Source organism: Megalobrama amblycephala, linkage group LG21 (assembly GCF_018812025.1).
Source record: "Megalobrama amblycephala isolate DHTTF-2021 linkage group LG21, ASM1881202v1, whole genome shotgun sequence".
NCBI lineage: Eukaryota > Metazoa > Chordata > Actinopteri > Cypriniformes > Xenocyprididae > Megalobrama > Megalobrama amblycephala.
The window spans coordinates 33062388-33084266 of NC_063064.1; the positions used below are offsets into that span (position 1 = coordinate 33062388).

Here is a 21879-nt window from a genome sequence, read left to right on the forward strand (position 1 = left end):
TAGATCACGGATTTTCATGACATCACCACGGACTTCAGCTTCTCATCAAATCTTTTGTCCAATCAAATGCTCTCAAGAATCTGAAGTCCCGCCCGTTCCTACACTATAAACAGACGCTGAAGCTGTGGCTGAAATCAGTCATTTGTTCATACATTTACTAGTTTCTATATGGTTAATGGCACATAGTTCACTATATAGAGGTCGATTCAGACAGCGTAAATGTGCTTTCCATTGACGTGAATAAAGTCCGTTTTAGCGTCAGTCATTGAACCGCCGCAGCGCAAGTCTAGAGACAAGAGAGCACATAGTGGATCATACACATGAGTCAACTAACGGTTAGAGATTATGAGGAAAATTGGGTTTTACAAGCTCAACGGCTCTGGCCGAGCTGTGATCTAAGCGAAACGCTATTGGCTATTTTGAAAAAAGGGAGGAGCTTCTAGATATATCCCAACCTGTCTTCCTGTTTCATTGGAAATTACGTCAACACAGTGAATAAAGCAGCTTGTTCCAAGGCACTTCAGTGGGCCTTTAAGTTGAAGTTGTTCAAATCATTAAAAGAAAAATAAATAAAAATACATTTAAGCTATGTAGATAAAAATGTATAAAAATAAAAATTGCAAAAGCACATTAAAAAAAATCTGAAAAATAAAAGTTTTAATTATAAAAACTTGAATGTAAAAATTTTAAAAATACTTTTTGTACAAAAATAATTTGTACAAGTAATTACTTTGCGACCGCTAAAAAGGTACGCTCTATATAGTATGAATATGTGTTGTATAATTGTAATCCAGACATACTATATTCACCGTGTTGTCATTATCATGTGATCTACCAGCGTCAGTTAAAGGTGCCCTAGATTCAAAATTTGAATTTACCTTGGCATAGTTGAATAACAAGAGTTCAGTACATGGAAAAGACATACATTGAGTTTCAAACTCCATTGCTTTCTCTTTCTTATGTAAATCTCATTTGTTTAAAAGACTTCCGAAAAACACTCGGATCTCAACATAACACCGACTGTTACGTAACCGTCGGGGTGTACGCCCCAATATTTGCATATGCCAGCCCATGTTCCCAACATTATGAAAGGCATTAGACAAGGGCAGCCAGTAACGTCTGGATCTGCACAGGTGAATCAACAGACTAGGTAAGCAAGAACAACAGCGAAAATGGCAGATGGAGCAATAATAACTGACATGATCCATGATATTTTTAGTGATATTTGTAAATTGTCCATTTCTAAATGTTTCGTTAGCATGTTGCTAATGTACTATTAAATGAGGTTAAAGTTACCATCGTTTCTTACTGAATTCACGGAGACAAGAGCCGTTGCTATTTTCATTTTTAAACACTTGCAGTCTGTATAATTCATAAACACAACTTCATTCTTTATAAATCTCTCCAACAGTGTAGCATTAGCCGTTAGCCACGGAGCACAGCCTCAAACTCATAGAGAATCAAATATAAACATCAAAATAAATACTTTACTCACATAATTCGAAGCATGCATACAGCATGCATGACGAACATCTTGTAAAGATCCATTTGAGGGTTATATTAGCTGTGTGAACTTTGTAAATGTGCTGTAATATAATCGAGAGCTCGTGTGGCAGGGAGCACGCGAATTAAAGGGGCGGCGCGCTGAAAAAATCAGTGTATAGTTAATGATGCCCCAAAATAGGCAGTTAAAAAAATTTATTTAAAAAAATCTATGGGGTATTTTGAGCTGAAACTTCACAGACACATTCAGGGGACACCTTAGACTTATATTACATCTTGTGAAAAAGCATTCTTGGGCACTTTTAACTCTGCCATGGCCAGTCCAAAGCCCGTCTGAGAAAGGAGGAGGTTTTGCGTAGGGCCAGCAACCCATACTATGTAAAAGAGGCACAGCTACAGAAACGTCAACAACCAAAAGGTCAAAACATATCTAAGCCTTGGAAAAGGAGGGATCTCCACCACCTGCACCTTGTGGTATAAGCCAGAGGTCTCAGTAAGCCACAAGGCCGACTACCCTGCTCTCAACCAAGACCATCACTATTTGGATATGGAACGAGAGGACCAAGTTTGAGACAGGCAAGACTGCCCAACTCATAGCTGAGATGAAAAAATACAATATTTCCCTGCTCGGCATTACTAGGCAAGCCCTGACCTGGAATCCAAAGGAAAAGAGGAAGGCCAAGCAACACCTGGCACCGAGACCTTGAAGTGGATTGCAAAAAGATGGGTTACACCTGGAGTGATGTCGAGAGGAAAGCCCAAGATTGAGATGCCTGGAGAGCCCTGGTTGACGGCCTACACCCCAAAAAGGGTGGAAAGGCGAAGTAAAAGTACCAGCATCAGTTGCATCGCTTCACTGCCATTCACACATCCTCTTCTGTGGCCTCATGGGATAATAAAGTGTCCGTCGTATGCATACTGCCTTTAATAACATGATAAGCTGTTGAATTAATTGGATATTTTAGAAGTCAATATATTTTTTGTTTTATTAAACTGGCCAACAGTCCAAAGCAATCCATTAAGCAATGACAGTGGTGATGTGGAAACATGGTACTGAATATAACACTGTATATCATTCACCTGCCGCATCCTTTACTCTTTCTCCTTCAGACATGCTAAAAGAATCTGGGCCAAAATTGCTTTCTAGCCAAGCGCTCTATCAAATATTAAACTACACCCATGTCAATTTTTCATATGTGGTCACGTCATCACATGCAGTGGCATGATGTGATTAAAATCTGACCTACAAAACACTGCACCTTCTACCCGTGAGAGCTTAAAAAGACAACACATTGTGAGGAAACTTCACCAAGACCACCATTATAGGGAGAAATAAACATTTCCTAATCATCCTATATCTACCACAAGTTCATTTATAATTTGGTGCAACTAAACACGCAACAGTTTCCACTAGACAAAAACAAACAGATTCTAATTTAAGTAATAGGCCTATAACCTAATCAATTGTGCTTAGGGAGCAGAAATAAGAAATATGAAAAATAAATAATATTGTCATCTTATCAGATGATATTGAAACACACTTGATAACACAAATATACATTTTCAAATTTTACTAGACATTTGTCTGAGGCTAGATGGCTTTCTAGCTCAGAATGATACACAATTACCTAAGGTTACTCATATATGCCAAGCCAGTCATTTACAGTACCACAAATATCCCTAATCTGCCTTCAGTGAAATGGTAACCATAGCGAAATGACAAATAAAGTGAAACAAATAACAAAATTTAAATCTCTAATAGAGTACAGGCTGTGTACAAATAGAAGTGTACGTGTTTAGATATTTAGGCTAGAAATAACAGCTGTGTTTGGGCTACAGCCCATGTAAAGAGATCAGTGCAGGTATGAGAACAAGTTTCCATGCCAAACGGATTAGAACTAAATTAGCACCATTGTAAGTCCATCAGAGCAGTCATAGAGCAATCTGTTTACTGTTTCCATCATTTTAATACTGTAAAATAAACACTGGCTGATTGCACGACTGCTCACCAAGGCTGCATTTATTTGTTAAAAAATGAAACAATAATATTGTTAAATATTATTATTATTTAAAATAACTGTTTTCTACTTTAATATGTTTTAAAATATAATTTATTTGTGTGATGTAAAGCTGAATTTTCAGCATCATTACTCCAGACTTCAGTGTCACATGATGCTTCAGAAATCATTCTAATATACTGATTTGGTGCTCAAGAAACATTTATTATTATTATCAGTATTGACAACAGTTCTTGGATGAATAGAAAGTTCAAAAGAACAGCAATTATTTGAAATAGGAAACTTTTTGTGGTCAATCACAGTTTTATGATGCCACAAAATGAATTTAATGAATGTATATCACAGCCATGAAACAAACTCTAATGATTTTCAACCCTTTTAAATCTCAAGAACACCTGTCTGAGAAACCAAAACCGCAGTGACCTAAGTTTAGCCAATCTGAGCAGCAGATAGATACTGCAGTGCTGGTGTAACGTCAGAGCGGTTGAATGTTTGCCAGGCCGTAGAGAGAAGCCACTGAGAACAGCAGAATGTCTCATTATCCTTAAGCAGTAAGGAGCTAATCCTCTTGATGGCATTTGCATCTGTGCTCCAAGAGGAAGGGAAGTGGCTGGGATTACGGTGTTGCTCTCTGGCAGGGTCAACAGTGGCACTAGAGCCTGTAACTGGTACCGTGAGTGAGCTGACGTACTGGCATACATTTAATACATCATTGTATACGATAGTATAAAGACAACATGTTGTTTCCCAAATTACATAGCTATCTTTTATTTGTCATTGTACTACAGCCAAAATGAAAGACTGAAATCATCAGTTGTGATGAGGTGATAATGAAAATTAGGGATATTTGTGGTACTGTAAATGATTGGCTTGGCATATATGAGTAACCTTCGGTAATTGAGGTGATTATTTTATTGTATTATTTCTTTTATATAAAAATTACCTTTAATCAACCGTTTTCTTTTCACTCCCAAACTTTCTTAAAAAGTTTAAAAGTGGTTGGATTTACCAGAAATGGAAAAGCAGTAGGCCATATTCAAGGAGAAAGGTGTGGACTCACAGAAGTACTTGAGTGTCTCGTCGATCTGCTCCTGAGTAAGTCCAAGAGCGGCCTCTGGTGGCAGTAGAGGTGTGTGCAGCCAGTCGTCATGCTCGTACCCATACACATGGTCTGCCCGCAGGGTGTATTTGGGCAGTTCTTCTGTAAGCAAGCTGACGATCTCCACCTCTGGCAGATCAACACTGGAGCACAGATCTGGGTGATGAACAGAAAGACAACCAATTACTTTCACAGCTCTAAATGTTAATTTAATTACTTTATCTGAAAATATCTAATTAGTTATTTAAGGTAAATGACAATTTTTTTGTAGACAGGTATGGTGTCCCATACTTGTGCTCTGCATTTCACCCATCCGAGTGCAAACACACAGGAGTGAACACACACCCAAAGCAGTGGGCAGCAATTTTGCTACGGCACCCAGGGAGTGATGTGGTGCCTTGCTCAAGGTCACCCTGAGTTACTCTGCGTAATGAGAGTGGATGAGGGCACTGTTCATTCACTCCCCCCACATACAGTACAGTCCAAAAGTTTGGAACCACTAAGATTTTTAATGTTTTTAAAAGAAGTTTCGTCTGCTCACCAAGGCTACATTTATTTAATTAAAAATACAGTAAAAACAGTAATATTGTGAAATATTATTACAATTTAAAATAACTGTTTTCTATTTGAATATGTTTCACAAAGTAATTTATTCCTGTGATGGCAAAGCTGAATTTTCAGCATCATTACTCCAGTCTTCAGTGTCACATGATCCTTCAGAAATCATTCTAATATGCTGATCTGCTGCTCAAGAAACATTTAATGTGTACAATTGTACAAAATATTTGTGTACAATATTTTTTCTCAGGATTATTTGATGAATAGAAAGTTCAAAAGAACAGTGTTTATCTGAAATCTAATCTTTTGTAACATTATAAATGTCTTTACTGCCACTTTTGATTGATTTAATGCATCCTTGCTGAATAAAAGTATTCATTTCTTTAATTTCTTTTCAAAAAAATAAAAATTCTTACTGACCCCAAACTTTTGAACGGTAGTGTATAATGCTACAGAAGCTTTGTATTTCAGATAAATGCTGTTCTTTTGAACTTCAAAATTCCTATTCATCAAGGAATCCTGAAAAAAAAAAGGTACACAACTGTTTTCAACATTGAAAATAATCATAAATGTTTATTGAGCAGCAAATCAGCATATTAGAATGATTTCTGAAGGATCATGTGACACTGAAGACTGGAGTAACGATGCTGAAAATTCAGCTTTGCATCACAGGAATAAATTACTTTGTCAAATATATTTAAATAGTACACAGTTATTTTAAATTGTAATAATATTTCACAATATTACTGTTTTTTACTGTATTTTTAATTAAATAAATGTAGCCTTGGTGAGCAGACGAAACTTCTTTTAAAAACATTAAAAATCGTAGTGGTTCCAAACTTTTGGACTGTACTGTACATCCCCAGCCAGTACTGAGGCTCGAACCTGTGACTTCTGAGTTAGAAGTCCGATTCTCTAACCATTAGGCCACAACACACTGTCCCAAATTAAATTCACACAGTGTGGACATGAAAACTTCTGCAACAGAGGCCAAAACAACTCTAGCATAATGTGCTGTCTTTTTAAAGGTGCTCTAAGTGATGTCACGCGTTTTTAGGCCAAAACATTTTTTGTCACATACAGCAAACATCTCCTCACTATCCGCTAGCTGCCTGTCCCCTGAACACACTGTAAAAAAACGCGGTCTTTGTAGTCGCTACAAGCTCCGAAAACGGCAACAAAAACAAACTGGTGCAGCCTGGACCACGATTCATAATAAACATGCTCCAGCCAATAACCGACAAGAATGATTTTAAATGCGCGTTCATGACTGATTCAGGAAGCACGGAGGGGAGGGGGAGGAGGAGGAGGAGGGAGGGTCTAGCTAGCCTCTGTTTTGTTTGACAACATTTCGAACTTCAACAGGAAGTTACTCCACCCAGGATCACTTAGAGCACCTTTAAAGTAAAAAAAAAAAAAGAGCAAGAATTATATGTTAGGAGAGTATGTTATTAGTATGGCTGAGATGTTTCAATCAAGAAGATCATTTAAAAATCCTATTTGAGTTCAAAAGCTATTAACAAAGCTACAGCACACACTTTTGAACTTTTGGAATAGTCCATAATTAGAAAGCAGCACACATATAGGTACTTCCTTAGTCACCTTTCCTGCCTTTGTCTGCATTCTGTTCTGTTATGAAGGTAAAAAACTCATATCAGTGAATTGTACGCAGCATGCAAACAATGTAGTACTAACTCACTTAGAAAATGTAGGCAGTTTAACATACAAAAACTGATTTCTTTTGCAACCAAGTGATGTTTTGGGGGAAAAAAACATTAGCATTAACACGTGCACATTGAACATTCTAAACACTACTGTATTCCACAATGCAAATGGTGTGACAAATGAACAAGAGATGTTTTTGACATCTCGTTCTTGGCTCATTTTTTGATTTGACTCTCAAAAGCTAAGCTATTTGACACTAAATTTAAAAACGCAACATTTTTTGCAAGATGATAACTGAATGTCACATGCAATGCAACAAGGTCTTGTGACAACAACATAACATAAGGAAGGGTTAGGGTAATTATTTGAAACGTTTATCGTTGCATAATGCAAACTTTTTGACTTGCTATTTTTAAAAAAAATAGTTGACAGTATATACTGTGCAGCACACAGTAAACAGTAAGCTAGTATTCCAATCAGAACATAACCTTTGCTTTCTAGTTCTAGTTTCTAGACTAGTTTCTAAACTAGTTTCTAGTTTGCTTTCTTTGATTTCTAGTTGGTGGCAAGTGACACTAGGGGGAGAGGGACATTCTGATTGTAGCAACTGATGCAAGATGAGCAATATGAGTTACAATAATTTTTTGGTCCCCGATGAGAAAAACTCAAATGTCACATGTTAAATGAATATAGGCCTACACCACGACTGCTCAAAAGTTTGGGGTCGGTAAGATTTTTAAATGTTTTAAAGAAAGTCTCTTTCTTTGGTCTAAAATACAGTAAAAACAGTAATATTCTGAAGTATTATTATAATTTAAAGGGTTAGTTCACTTTCAAATAAAATTTTCCTGATAATTTACTCACCCCCATGTCATCCAAGATGTCCATGTCTTTCTTTCTTCAGTCGAAAAGAAATTAAGGTTTTTGATGAAAACATTCCAGGAATATTCTCCTTATAGTGGACTTCAATGGAGCCCAAACATTTGAAGGTCAAAAGTACAGTTTCAGTGCAGCTTCAAAGGGCTTTAAACAATACCAGACGAGGAATAAGGGTCTTATCTAGCGAAACGATCGGTCATTTTCGAAAAAAAAAAAGGAAATGTATATGCTTTATATAAACAAATGATCACCTTCCAAGTGGTTCCGCACTTTCGTATTCTTCAAAAAGCTTACACTGTATGTCCTACGCCTTCCCTATTCTACTTACGGAACGAACGCAGTGCCAGTTCCATTTTTTCCGTGAGTAAAATAGGGAAGGCATAGGACATACAGCGTAAGCTTTTTGAACAATACGAAAGTGCGGTTTTGGCGGAACCACTTGCAAGGTGATCATTTGTTTATATAAAGAATATACATTTACATTTTTTTCGAAAATGACTGATCGTTTTGCTAGATAAGACCCTTATTCCTCGCCTGGTATCGTTTAAAGCCCTTTAAAGGTGCACTGAAACTGTAATTTTGACCTTCAACCATTTGGAGGCCATTGAAGTCCACTATAAGGAGAATAATCCTGGAATGTTTTCATCAAAATCCTTCATTTCTTTTCGACTGAAGAAAGAAAGACATGAACATCTTGGATGACATGGGGGTGAGTAAATTATCAGGAAAATTTTATTTGAAAGTGAACTAATCCTTTAAAGCTGCAGTCCGTAAGTTTTGCCTCTTTGTCGCCATCTCTGTTTGAAACCTGCAATTGCAGTTATTTGCGGAATTATCATCTTTACATGCATTGTGCATCGGCACGGCTCCTCAGCACGGATTAATCTAATGTTTGCTCTCAGTCACCACATTAGTGTGGATACTGTACTTCGGAATCACAGATTCTACGTCTTGGAAGTATGTGACCAAAATAAGAATTTTCACCGGAAAATGTCATCTGAACAAGTGACATGTCTGGCACTTTTGTTTTGACCAACTGAGAAAAAAACACAATAGATCGCGCTGCCAATGGTGATTAAATCTAACGATCGCTTAGCTCGGATCACGTCAAACCGTGCAAATTATTATTATTGTTATACTTTGTTCTCAAATTGTTAATGTTAACAACATCAGCACTGAGTGAGTATGTGTATTTAGTGTGTATTAGCGTTAGCACTAGATTTCAATTTCTGTAGCCACTCGGCAGTCCGAAGTCTTTTGCTTTAGACTACGGGTTAATCTCCAGTTGTCACTGATGAATGTCATTTGGACCTTTCTGGATTACAATCCGCCATCAAACTGATAAGTTTAATTATTCCAGCTGCTGTGAGAAAAGGCTATAAATGATCCACCACCTGCAGCATCTTCACATGTGATTTAGTCTACTAACTGGGACTCCTTTATGTAAACAGACATGATGTAATGACGCAAAGACAAACAACTGCATGCTCGAATTTCCCACGGAAACCCACCAGTACCAACCGAATTAGAAATAATTATTACAAGTTTACCGTTGTGAATCGGGCTAAGGTAAGGAGATCGTTTTGAACACTGGCTGGTTATGTACTTGCTCAAAAATTGATTTAACCAAAAAAAGTTACGGACTGCAGCTTTAAAAAAACATTTCTATTTCAATATTTTTAAAAATGTAATTTATTCCTGTGATGTCAAAGCTGAATTTTCAGCATCATTACTCCAGTCTTTACATGATCCTTCAGAAATCTTTCTAATATGCCGATTTATTGCATATTAGAACATTTCTTATCATTATCAACAATGAAAAACATTGTTCTGCTTAATTTTCTTTTTTCCATGATTCTTTAATGTATAGAAAATTCAAAAGAACAGTATTTATATGAAATAGAAATGTTTTGTAACATTATACATGGCTTTACTGTCACTTTGGATCAATTTAATGGGTCCTTGCTGAATAAAGGTATTCATGTTCCCCACACATTTGAACGATAGTGTATCTGCTAAAAGTACATTAGCATATAGATGGCCCTACAGCACACAGATGCAAGCGGGGAACAACTGCATACCAACAAAACCCCTTCCTGTACCTGTGAGAGTTGAGACATCATGGAAGCCTTGCGCTGGCAGAGGATCCTCCCTCAGGTTCCCAGGAGTGAGGCGAATCTCCTGGGCGAGGGTCCCGCATCCCTCTCCCTGCTCTCCTGGGGGCTCCAGGGAGGGCTGAGGGGGGTGTGCAGGAGGAGAAGAGGCAGAATCGAGGGAGTGAGACAGTGTGACAGGCCTGCTGAGGTTCAGGGTGATGGGTGCTTGAGGCCTTTAACAGCTGCCTCTACTGGTTCAGTGAATGGGTGACAGATTCAAAGCACACGTCCTCATGTGACCTGGTGAAGACAGACAGAAAGAGAGAGATGCACACTGATATTAACAGAGTGATTATAAGAAAAGAGCTTTTTTGTGTATTAAAGACTCCCATATCAGTATCTAGATAATGAAAAGGCATATGAAAACATTGATGCTTAGGGCACAGATCATGTTCATTGAAAGCAGGCCATTGATTGTATTGATGTGAAACTGGATAGGGCGTAACGTAACTACAGCAGTGTTACTTTCAGCTTGATGTCTCACAGTGAAAATGTCTATCAGATCCAATATCAAATGACATGACACACTTATAATTAATTCAGCTGGTGGCATATAAAATCATTTGTGACTTTTTTCAGGTCTTGATGTTCTAAAGCAAAGACCTTGTGGTGAGAATATATCACACGCTTAATCAGGAATTTTGGTAAAGGATGACAATCTAATGTAATATTATGCTAAAATATGATTGAACCAAAAACAATCCTCCAGTAGAGTAAAGCTCTACCCTGTTGGTTACTGTTTTTACTGTTTTATCAGACAAGCTTTACAGAACATCCAAAAGGAATGTAGGAATGAATTGGAGATATTTGTGAACAAATTTTAGCAAAATGTACTCACAAATGGTTAAATTGGATATTAATACAATTAATTGTGCAATAAGATGTCAAATTGCCAAGCATTTTTATCTGCCACTTTTCTGCAAAGAAATTGTTAAATAACACAAAAACATGATAAAAAAAGAAAAACTGCTCTAAAAAGAAACTATGAATCAGATCTGGACAAACACTTCTAACAGTTAATGAAAACAGAGAAGCCTCATTTAAAAGTGCTTATAACTGAATCAGTATAGCATTCACTACTAGTGTACACATGCATTTAGTATATATGTTGTAAGCTAATTTTCCATATGCATAGGGAACCCAAATGACCTACATTACAAGAATGTGCACATGGCACATTCTACACAATACTGTTTCCCACAAAGCAACCAGTGCGATAAATGAACCAGAGAGGTTTTTGACATCTCATTCTATGCTAATTTTTTGATTTCACTCCAGAAAGTAAAGGTATTTGATACAAAAACTGAATATGCTTAGCAAGGCAGCATTATTTGATCTAAAATACAGTAAAAAAAAAAAACAGTTTTTACTCCATTCCTCCATCCTTCTGTGTCACATGATCCTTCAGAATTCAATTCAAGATATGCTGATCTGTTGCTCAAGAAACATTTCTTATTATTATCAGTGTTGAAAAATGTTGTGCTGCTTAATTTTCTTTTTTTTTCCCTCAATTCTTTAATATATAGAACAGCATTAATTTGAAATAGAAATGTTTTAACATTATAAATGGCTTTACTATCACTTTTGATCAATTTAATGGCTCCTTGCTGAATAAAAGTATCCAATAGTATTTATTAGAGATCTGAAACAACAAGAATTATAATATCACTTATAAGCTTTATAGGTACCTTGTGTCATTATTAGAAATGCCCCATTTTGCAGTGTTTTTGTATAATTTCTGTAAATTCTGTCAAAACTGTCCAAACACACGGATCCTCCATAGACTGGAAACCATTTAGCATTTTATCACTTCCAGTTCCATCATCCTGAAGTCAATGGGTTTTTTTAAATGCGTTTTTGGATGCCTAAAAAAAGGTCTGTGGTTAACACAAGCTCAAAGTTATTTTCATGTTTTATTCTACGACACAAAGTACACCAGTAATACCCTCTTGTGGATTTTTTAAAGCTTTTACTTTAAAACGCCTGTTGCTAGCAAGTGGCTAAATGGGACTACAGATTGTCTGGGACATTAAACATCACCAGCCAAAAAGGTCAGCTCATATTCACTTTCACAGTTTAGCTTTTTTCTTCTGGCAATTGCATTTAAACTTCAAAATTTCAAAAAAAAAAAAAGTTGTGTTAATTTGTGAAGCTCATCATCATGAACAAAACATGAAAGAGTCATAACCTTTTGTTGGTCACAGAGTTTATTTTCTGCAATAATTCAAAAGCTATAGTGTAAAAATCCTATATGACTTTTATCAAGGGAACCACGCTTTATACAAACTTTGCATTCCAAAATATATTTGAACACAATATTTGTTGTTGATTTTTAAATATTGACCAAGATCTTAAGTCACTCACTTTTAGCCAGAGATTACAGACAAACTCAAGGTGACTGTACACAATACCGGACTCACTGCCAACCAAACTCCTGCTGGAGGTGCCTACGTGTGTCCTTTCACATAGCCTCTAGGGCTCTCCTCTTCTCAGAGAACGAGGGAGGCCAAAAGAGAGAGAGAGAGAGTGATAAAACAAGAGAAAGTGGGAGAGAAAGACAGGAGGAACAAAGAAAGTCTTTTTTCAGCCTATCAGAATGGACACACCGTCCATTCTGTGGAATTACGGCTTAAGTTAGGGGGAGGGGCAAGTTCAATGTTCAGAAAGCATGTGTTTGGCTGAAAGCAGCGTGCACTCTGAACCGACCGTCTCCTAGGAGACCTGAGGACTGTGAACGTGCGGCTTGGTCACATGATGCATCTGTCAGAGGGCTTTTATGGGCAATTAAGGGCTCATGCAAACACGTACACACAAACATCTATATGCATGAACACAGTGTTTCAGTTCCACTGAATAATGATTGAGTTTTTAAAAGTTTACAACATTGCCAAAGTTTGTTTCTATGTATCCCTACAGTATCCATGCTCACTCTTACTAATCTAATAATTATAAATCACATTGTAAACAACACAAACAAACACATTATCACTATTTTGAATTAGTCCTGAGATAAACAGTTATTACAAGGACAATCACTATCTGACATTAAGCTCAATCCACTTTTCTTTGTTTTTTGCTCACTCTACAGGACCCACTTTAATAGTAACTAACAAAACTTTTCAATTTCTAAACAAACAATTCTAAACAAAACAATTTCTTTCCATCAAAATAAGTGCTATGCTAAAATCAAATTTCCTACAATCAACTTAATGACAGAAAATGAGACATAGACAACTTTTAAAACAATAAAAAAAAAAAAAAACTATATTTACTCAAGTAACTTATCACTAGACCAAGCTCAATTTAAAATTGAACATTGGTCTGGGGAGTCTGCTATGTATTTTCTATTGCACAAGAGGTGTGATCAGCGAGCATTATTCACGCAATTGGATAGTCCTTTAACCAATCAGATCAACGATCCGGGTGACGTACTTTGCAGAGCGATGTGAAAACTCCAGACAGGTTTAGTTTGTATTGGTTTGTAGCATTGATCAGCGGTTTGCAGAAGCAGCAATGGCATCGAGCGATTTTTGGAGGTTGTGCAAAAAAAAAAACATGAAAGTGAGTGGTATTTACACCCACTCGAGTGATTTGTTTGCTAAACTAAAGAAGTCATTCAGCATCGTCGAGAGGTTAAAAGGAATTGGATTGACGGTCGTGCGAGAGACGGGTAGATCAGATAGAGTTTGCAATCGGTGTGTAACAATCATATCGCACTTGGAACACGATCTGCCCCATTACTTAAACAAAAAGCTGCCGTCGCTTCTCTATCGTCATCGTATTAGTGGATAAGGTGGATAAGCCAGTTTTTGATTGGTTCCCGCAAAAGTGTAACATAAGCAGTAGAAATTAATGTACAGGTTTCCAGACTGAGTTGCCGGGCGAAATCAAATCGCCGGCAGATCAGTCTGGGTTTACCCAGTCTAGTAACATATATAATAATAACATAAAAATGATTAAATAAATATAATAACATTAAAGGGTTAGTTTACCCAAAAAAATAAATTTCTGTCATTAAGTATTCACCCTCATGTCGTTCCAAACTCGTAAGACCTTTGTTCATCTTCGGAACACAAATTAAAGGGACAGTTCATCCAAAAATGAAAATTCTGTCATCATTTACTCACCCTCAGGTTGTTCCAAACTTATATAAATGTCTTTGTTCTGCTGAACACAAAGGAAGATATTTGGAAGAATGTCAGTAACCAAAAAGAACTCATCCCCCATTGACTTCCATATATTTATTTTTCCTATTAGGATAGTCAATGGGGGGCGAGATCTGTTTGGTTACTGACATTCTTCCAATTATCTTCCTTTGTGCTCAGCATAACAAAGACATTTATATAACCTGAGGGTAAGTAAATGATGACGGAATTATCCCTTAAAGATATTTTTGATGAAATCCAAGGTTTTTTATCCCCCATAGAAATCAACATAATTACCGTCCTTCAAGGTCCAGAAAAGTAATAAAGACATTGTTAAAATTGTCAACGTGACTAAAATGTTTCAACCTTAATGTTATGAAGCAACAAGAATACTTTTTTTACGCAAAAACAAAACAAAACGTAAAACATGGAAGCGGTGAACTGTGTATGAGTCTGACAGGGTAGAGAACAAATTGTTGAATAAAGTGGTTATTTTTGTTTTGTTTTTTATTCTCGTCGCTTCATAACATTAAGGTTGAACCACTGTAGTCAAGTTCACTATTTTAACAATGTCTTTAAAGGTGCCATCGAATTGAAAATTGAATTTACCTCGGCATAGTTGAATAACAAGAGTTCAGTACATGGAAATGACATACAGTGAGTCTCAAATACCATTGTTTCCTCCTTCTTATATAAATCTCATTTGTTTAAAAGACAGGCGAATCTCAACATAACACCGACTGTTACGTAACAGTCGGGGTGTACGCCCCCAATATTTGCATATGCCAGCCCATGATCGAGGCATTACACAAGGGCAGCCAGTATTAACGTCTGGATCTGTGCACAGCAGAATCATCAGACTAGGTAAGCAAGCAAGAACAATAGCCAAAAATGTCAGATGGAGCGATAATAACTGACATGATCCATGATAACATGATATTTTTAGTGATATTTGTGAATTGTCTTTCTAAATGTTTCGTTAGCATGTTGCTAATGTACTGTTAAATGTGGTTAAAGTTACCATAGTTTCTTATTGTATTCACGGAGACAAGAGCCGTCGCTATTTTCATTTTTAAACACTTGCAGTCTGTATAATGCATAAACACAACTTCATTCTTTATAAATCTCTCCAACAGTGTAGCATTAGCCGTTAGCCACAGAGCACTATCAAACTCATTCAGAATCAAATGTAAACATCCAAATAAATACCATACTTACACAATTAGACATGCTGCATGACGAACACTTTGTAAAGATCCATTTTGAGGGTTATATTAGCTGTGTGAACTTTGTTTATGCAATGATAGAGTCGAGAGCTCGGGAGGGGGTGGAGAGCGCGAGCAATTAAAGGGGCCGCAGCCTGAATCGGCGCATTTCTAATTATGCCTCAAAATAGGCAGTTAAAAAAAATGTATTAAAAAAAATCTATGGGGTATTTTGAGCTGCAACTTCACAGACACATTCAGGGGACATCTTAGACTTATATTACATCTTGTAAAAAAAACGTTTGATGGCACCTTTAATACTTTTTTGGACTGTGAATGACAGAAATTACGTTGCTTTCTATGGGATAAAAAAAAACTCTCGGATTTCATCAAAAATATCTTTTGTGTTGCAAAGATGATCGAGGATCTTACGGGTTTGGATCGACACAAGGGTGAGTTAAATTTTTGGGTGAACTATCCCTTTAATAATAACATTTATATCTTCTCTGGGTACCTTGTGCCAGTATTATAAGTGCCTTTACAATAATGTTTTACTGTATTTTGGAATCAATTTCTCAAAAATTCTCTTTAAAATTATTCAGCTAAACAACACTTGCATGAAAAGAGAGAAAAACTGATCTGGTAATATATCAGATGGCAACAGCTGCTAAAAGGCAGATGAAAATATTAGAAAACTGCATGTGATTTATGCATTGAAAAGGCTATTGGCTATAATTTGATAGTGACTTAAGGAAGAACTAACTCTCTTGGCAATATACTGAGGCATGAGAATTGTCTAACACCAAACATCTCAAAATAGTCAAATATCCACAAATTATCTACAAATATCAACCAGCCTGGCTCATATATCAGTCTATCAGAAAGATCCATATCTCTAGAACAAACAAACAGTACCAAGAAAACACATCAAGGAAGCATAAGCTCAATTTCTGTAAAATAGTGTCAGTTACAAGAATCTTTTTTCTCTAGTCAGATTACGTAGGTTGATTGCCGGCAATAAACCATGACAGACCAACAAAGGTGTGGTTGGATACAGCTATAAATGAGTACAATAAGGCAGTCTGCACAATCAAAATTAGATTAAATAACAATTTTGGAGGACATTTCCTTCAAGAACTATGATTTAGCCCTCTTTCATCATGCAGAGATGCAGAACATTGAAAATGCATGAGGAATCATCCATTACCTTCTGCTTGATGATCCAAAATCTTTAAATAAGAACAGCCAATTTCATTTTTCAAATGCGTCTGTACAGTCTGAAGTCATGTACCCATGATGTTGGCTCTCAACAGCAAGATCAGGCTCAGAACTCTGACCAACAGGTGATAGATAAGTTCCTCCTATCACTGATGTATCAGATCATGTTTGCCGACTACAAACAATCCCCACTGCCTACGAGCAGTCGTCCACACACTCTCTCTGACTTAAAAGAGCAAATAAATCATAAAGGTACAAAGGACCTGTTATTCTGATCTGAATGAATAAGATTATGAGCTCAATCTACAGTAAATAAAACTTTGATGCAATAAGCACTATTGTGGAAACCTGTTTTGCAGTATTGTTGTATTTTGGTAAGGACAAAAATATGAAAATTCTGATACCTTCTGTTGTTTCAAACAAAATGCAAATTCATGCCTGTACATTAGAAGGAGCGGCTCAAACAAAACTTTCAGCTGTGCTGCCATTCTGGATTGCAAGAATAGGATGCAGGAGAAGAAGGTTCAACACTCTTACTTTAGCAATAAAAACAAAATATGAAACACAAATGTGTGATCTAAATTCACCTTTGTTTATTACTTTGGTTGAATCGGTTCATTGAAAGTCAGCAACAAAGACATTAAAGGATTAGTTCACTTTCAAATTAAAATTTCCTGATAATTTACTCACCCCCATGTCATCCAAGATGTTCATGTCTTTCTTTCTTCAGTCAAAAAGAAATTAAGGTTTTTGATAAAAACATTCCAGGATTTTTCTCCCATATAGTGGACTTCAATGGCCTCCAAACGATTGAAGGTCAAAATTACAGTTTACAGCGATCCCAGATGAGAAGTAAGGGTCTTATCTAGAGAAACCATCACTCATTTTCTAAAAAAAATTAAATATTTTATATGTTTTAACCGTTTTAACCTAGTTCTCATCTTGAACTAGATCTCTTCTTGTTCTTCTTCTCTATTAGAATGCCGGCAGTGTAGACACTGCTAAGTGTATTACTGCCCTCCACAGGTCAAAGTTTGATCTAAATTGTCATATACAATATGCTAGTGCAACTATATAACAATTAGTTCAAACTTTGACCTGTGGAGGGCAGTAATACACTTAGCAGTGTCTACACTGCTGGAATTCTAATAGAGAAGAAGAAGAGGGCTAGTTCAAGATGAGCATTTATTGTTAAAACTTAACAATAAAAACATTTTTTTTTTCTTGTCTGGGATCGTGTAGAACGTTTTGAAGCTGCAATGAAACTGTAATTTTGACCTTCAACCGTTTGGGCTCCACTGAAGTCCACTATATGGAGAAAAATCTTAGAATGTTTTCATCAAAAACCTTCTTTTCTTTTCGACTGAAGAAAGAAAGATATGAACATCTTGGATGACATGGGGGTGAGTAAATTATCAGGAAATTTTAATTTGAAAGTGAACTAATCCTTTAATTAACAAAGTGAGATTAAATACATAAAATACATTTTTGTATTTTAACATTAATTTATTGATGGTTTGCGTAATATTCTATACTTTATTTATTTTGAGGGATACTGAATCTGTTTTTGCACAAATGAGATGAGTAAACACCTGCTCACTTTTAGTCTAGAACTACAATAACCATCATGTTTACAAAGCGCACAAAACACCTCTGCATTTTACTCCCGATTTCTCTCAACATGGAGACAGGAGAGCTGTAAGTCAATACATGGGAAAACAAAGTAACTTGCATTACTTGTTTGAAAAAGTAACTATTATTTTTTTTTTTTGTAAATTTAAAACTAATGCATTACTTTACTAGTTACTTGAAAAAAGTAATCTTATTATGTAACTTGCATTACTTGTAATGCGTTACTCCTAGGACTGGAAAAATAAATCAATGCATCGCGAAATGATTCTCGATCGATTCTGAGATTTTCCGAATGCATCGCGATTCTCTCTCGAATCGATTCTGAGCTTAGTTATTAACAGCAGAATGGCACTGTGTGCTTTACACTGCTTGCTTCCAATTCCTTACACCACTTGAACCTTCTATAAAATAATCATTCATAAAGTTTGAAAAAGTTGAAGCGAATTACAAGTGCTCTTCTTCATGAGCATTTGAGCATGCAGTTAAAAACGAGCTAAGAGCGCCATCTGCTGTTCAAAACTGAAGCTCGGAATTGATTCGAGAGAATTGCGATGCAATCGGAAATTCTCAGAATCAATCCAAGAATCTTGAAGCATCGATTTATTGACGCAGCCCTACCCCCAAAACTGGAGAATATAGGTTTGGAAAGATAAGAGGACAAGTAAATAATGACATAATTTTTCCTGTAAACTGTTCCTTTAAGGCTTAATTAAGGGTTCAATGAAAACAGTTGTAATACAAATTCAAGGGCCATATAAGACTTTAGGACAACAATAAGTGTAGTTAATTAAATATGTACAGAGACAATGTTAATCCAAAAAAAGAGAGCTGACAATCACAGAAAAGTTGATTTACTTGAAACCAAATACTGACTCTGAACTCCAGCTAAAGACTAAATGGCTCAGAGTCATAAATACAACATCATCTGTATCTGTCCAGCCCCTCCCTTTCTCTCTGACAGGTGGTTTGTTCAGGTTTTTACCTCAATGTAAATCACACCAAACAAATGTGGACTGGGTGCGTGTTACACATTAACCTGAGGACATGAATAATAAAAAACTTCCTAACTGATGCACTTTTCTGAACTCAAGCAAATAAAAATGCACAAATTATGGGTCATTAAAGTTCTTCCTCGAAACTTTTTTTTTAGTAGCACAAAGAAGAAAATGTGATGTGTGCCAGTAAATTGGGCAGGGATCTAAGATTAAGAGGTCAAGGTTATGCTCATGTATCAAATGACATCAGTGCATATAAAGGTGATCAGCTGATCTACGACGTCTCTTACAAGCAAAAACAAAAGATAAATATAATATGATAACATAAGCTTTCAGTGCATTCAGATAAACAAAGCTATACTGGATAACTTCTACTGCCATGTTTCACTTCTTCATCAAATAATAAATCTTCTTTAACCTGACTAAATCTTATACTACAGTTCAAATGATTAGGGTAAGAATGTTTAATGTTTTTGAAAGAAGTCTCTTATGATCACAAAGGCTGCATTTATTCAGTCAGAAATACAGTAAAAACATTAATATTGTGAAATATTTAAAAATATATCTATTTTAATATATTTTAAAATGTAATTTATTCCTGTGATGGCAAAGCTGAATCTTCAGCATCATTACTCCAGTCTTCAGTGTCACATGATCCTTCAGAAATAAAATATAAGCTGATTTGGTGCTCAAGAATAATTTCTTATTATTATCAATGATGAAAACAGGTGTGCTGCTTAATATTTTTGTGGATACCATGGTACATTTTTTTAGGATTCTTTAACAAAGATAACGTTTAAAAGAACAGCATTTGTTTAAAAAAATATAACAATGCAAAAGTATTTACTGCCACTTTTGCATCCTTGCTGAAAAAAGTTATTAATTTCAAAATCTACTCCTGCTGACTCCAAAACTTTGGGCAGTAATGTAATCACATGATACCACTTTTCACATTGAACAAAGATCCTCGGTACTCTGTACACATTCAAGTATCCAAGATTTTGCAAAACATTTTCTATATGACACAAACAAAGTGCAAAATTCTAGATTGAGCAAACATAAATGTCAATACACTGCATAAAGCGAAACTATATTGAAAGCAATGTATGTACATTTTGATTACTACTTTTATGCCCTTTATTTACAAAATTGCCCAAATATCCAGTCATTTTAGTTGGAGGTCATAGGAAATCTGACAGAGATTGTCAGTCTCTCCTGCCCTTCTTTTCTTTGTGAAGACACAATTATTCATAAACTGGCACAGCCTCTCATTAAAGCACTGAAAAAACAGCAAGTTTGTAAAATAAGAATTTACCATGATTAAAAAGATTTAAATCAGACTAAGTAAGAGTTAAAGGGATAGTTCATCAAAAAAAAAAAAAAAAAAAAAAAGAAAAAAAATTCTGTCATCATTTACTCACCCTAATGTCATTCCAAAACTGTATGACTTTTTATTTATTCTGTAGAACATACAAGAAGAAATTTTGAGAAGTGTTTTTCCATTCATACAAGGGAAATCAATGGGCACCAATACTGTTTGGTTACCAGTAATCTTCTTTTTTTGTATTGCAGAAGGAAAAAAGAGTCATAGAGGTTTGGACAACATGAAGTTATGACAGATTTTGGGGGAACTAGGCCTAAAAGTAAGACTACACTTCTAAGCCCCATTTTTGAAGTATCTTTAGCTCACAGTCCAAAATGTATGTTATAACCTCCCTTATTACACAATTAGCTATGTGCACATCCCTTAGCTATATATTATATTATATGGTATTTAGAAGTCCTTAATGCTTACATATTTGTAAAGTCCTTAAATGCTTACATATTTGTAATTGTATGTATTGTACGTCTTTTTTTTTTTTCTTTTTTTTTTATGTTGTTGTTGTGATCTTGTGTTATTGAAACACAAAAACTCAACAGTGCCTAAATGGCCTGAAAACAAACTGTAGCTATATCACATTTCACTGCAGGACTCATATCAGTTAAACACCAGATGACAACACACTCACTTCCTGTCTCTTTTTAATTTAGGTTGGAACAATGGTTGGAAACCAAAACAAACTACACCAAAGATGTCATGTCCACCTGTGTCATATCCCATAAACATCTACAGTAACACAACAGAAGGCTGAAGCACAACTGAGGGTCCCATAATAGGATGTACGGACAGCTGAGAGCTACAACTGAGAGTCAGACACATAAAAGAAGTCTAGAGCTACTTACAGCAACTGATAGATGATCTCTGCATTGGGTGAAAGCAGAGCCGACTCTCTGGGGGAGACAGACGATCGGTCCCACACTGGAGCCTGTGTCTTTCTTGAAATTGTCCTTTACACCTGCTCAAGGTTGCCCTGTCTTGTTCTGTTCACTCTATCGACTGGCCTGTGCACTGAGAAGACTTTCTGAACGGGGAGATAGGGAGGGTGGAGTAAGCGGAGTGGGTGGGAGCAAAAGGAGAGAGAGAATAAAGAGAAGCAATCTGTGAGCCGGCACTCTGCAGCTCATACGGCTAAAAGCAGTTTCACCACTGCCAGATCAATTTAATACAAACGGCTCAATTCATCAATTCATTGAACCAACAGATTTACTGATTAATTTAACCTAATCATTTACACTCATGAATGATTTGTGGACGCCTTTGATTGTTGTTAAATTGATTATTAAATTGAAATGCTTCATTAATTTGATCATATTACAACATATTTTTTTTTTCATTCACGTTTATTTCGTTATGTACAGTAGTAAAGAGGAAAGGATGATCGATCGCATACACTCACAATACGTGACAAATGTTTAAGATGAAAAC

General features: G+C 36.1%; 1 long non-coding RNA gene across 2 annotated transcripts in view; it reads right to left on the reverse strand.

Moving 5' to 3' along the window:
• Positions 1-9905: 9905 nt before the first annotated feature.
• LOC125256494 overlaps positions 9906-21879 on the reverse strand; it is a 29293-nt gene continuing 17319 nt past the window's right edge. For both annotated transcript variants that reach the window (XR_007182120.1, XR_007182121.1), the window contains 2 exons: positions 21297-21475; positions 9906-10118 (listed from right to left, as the gene is read on the reverse strand). This is a non-coding gene — a long non-coding RNA (uncharacterized LOC125256494). The remainder of the gene's footprint in view (positions 10119-21296; positions 21476-21879) is intronic.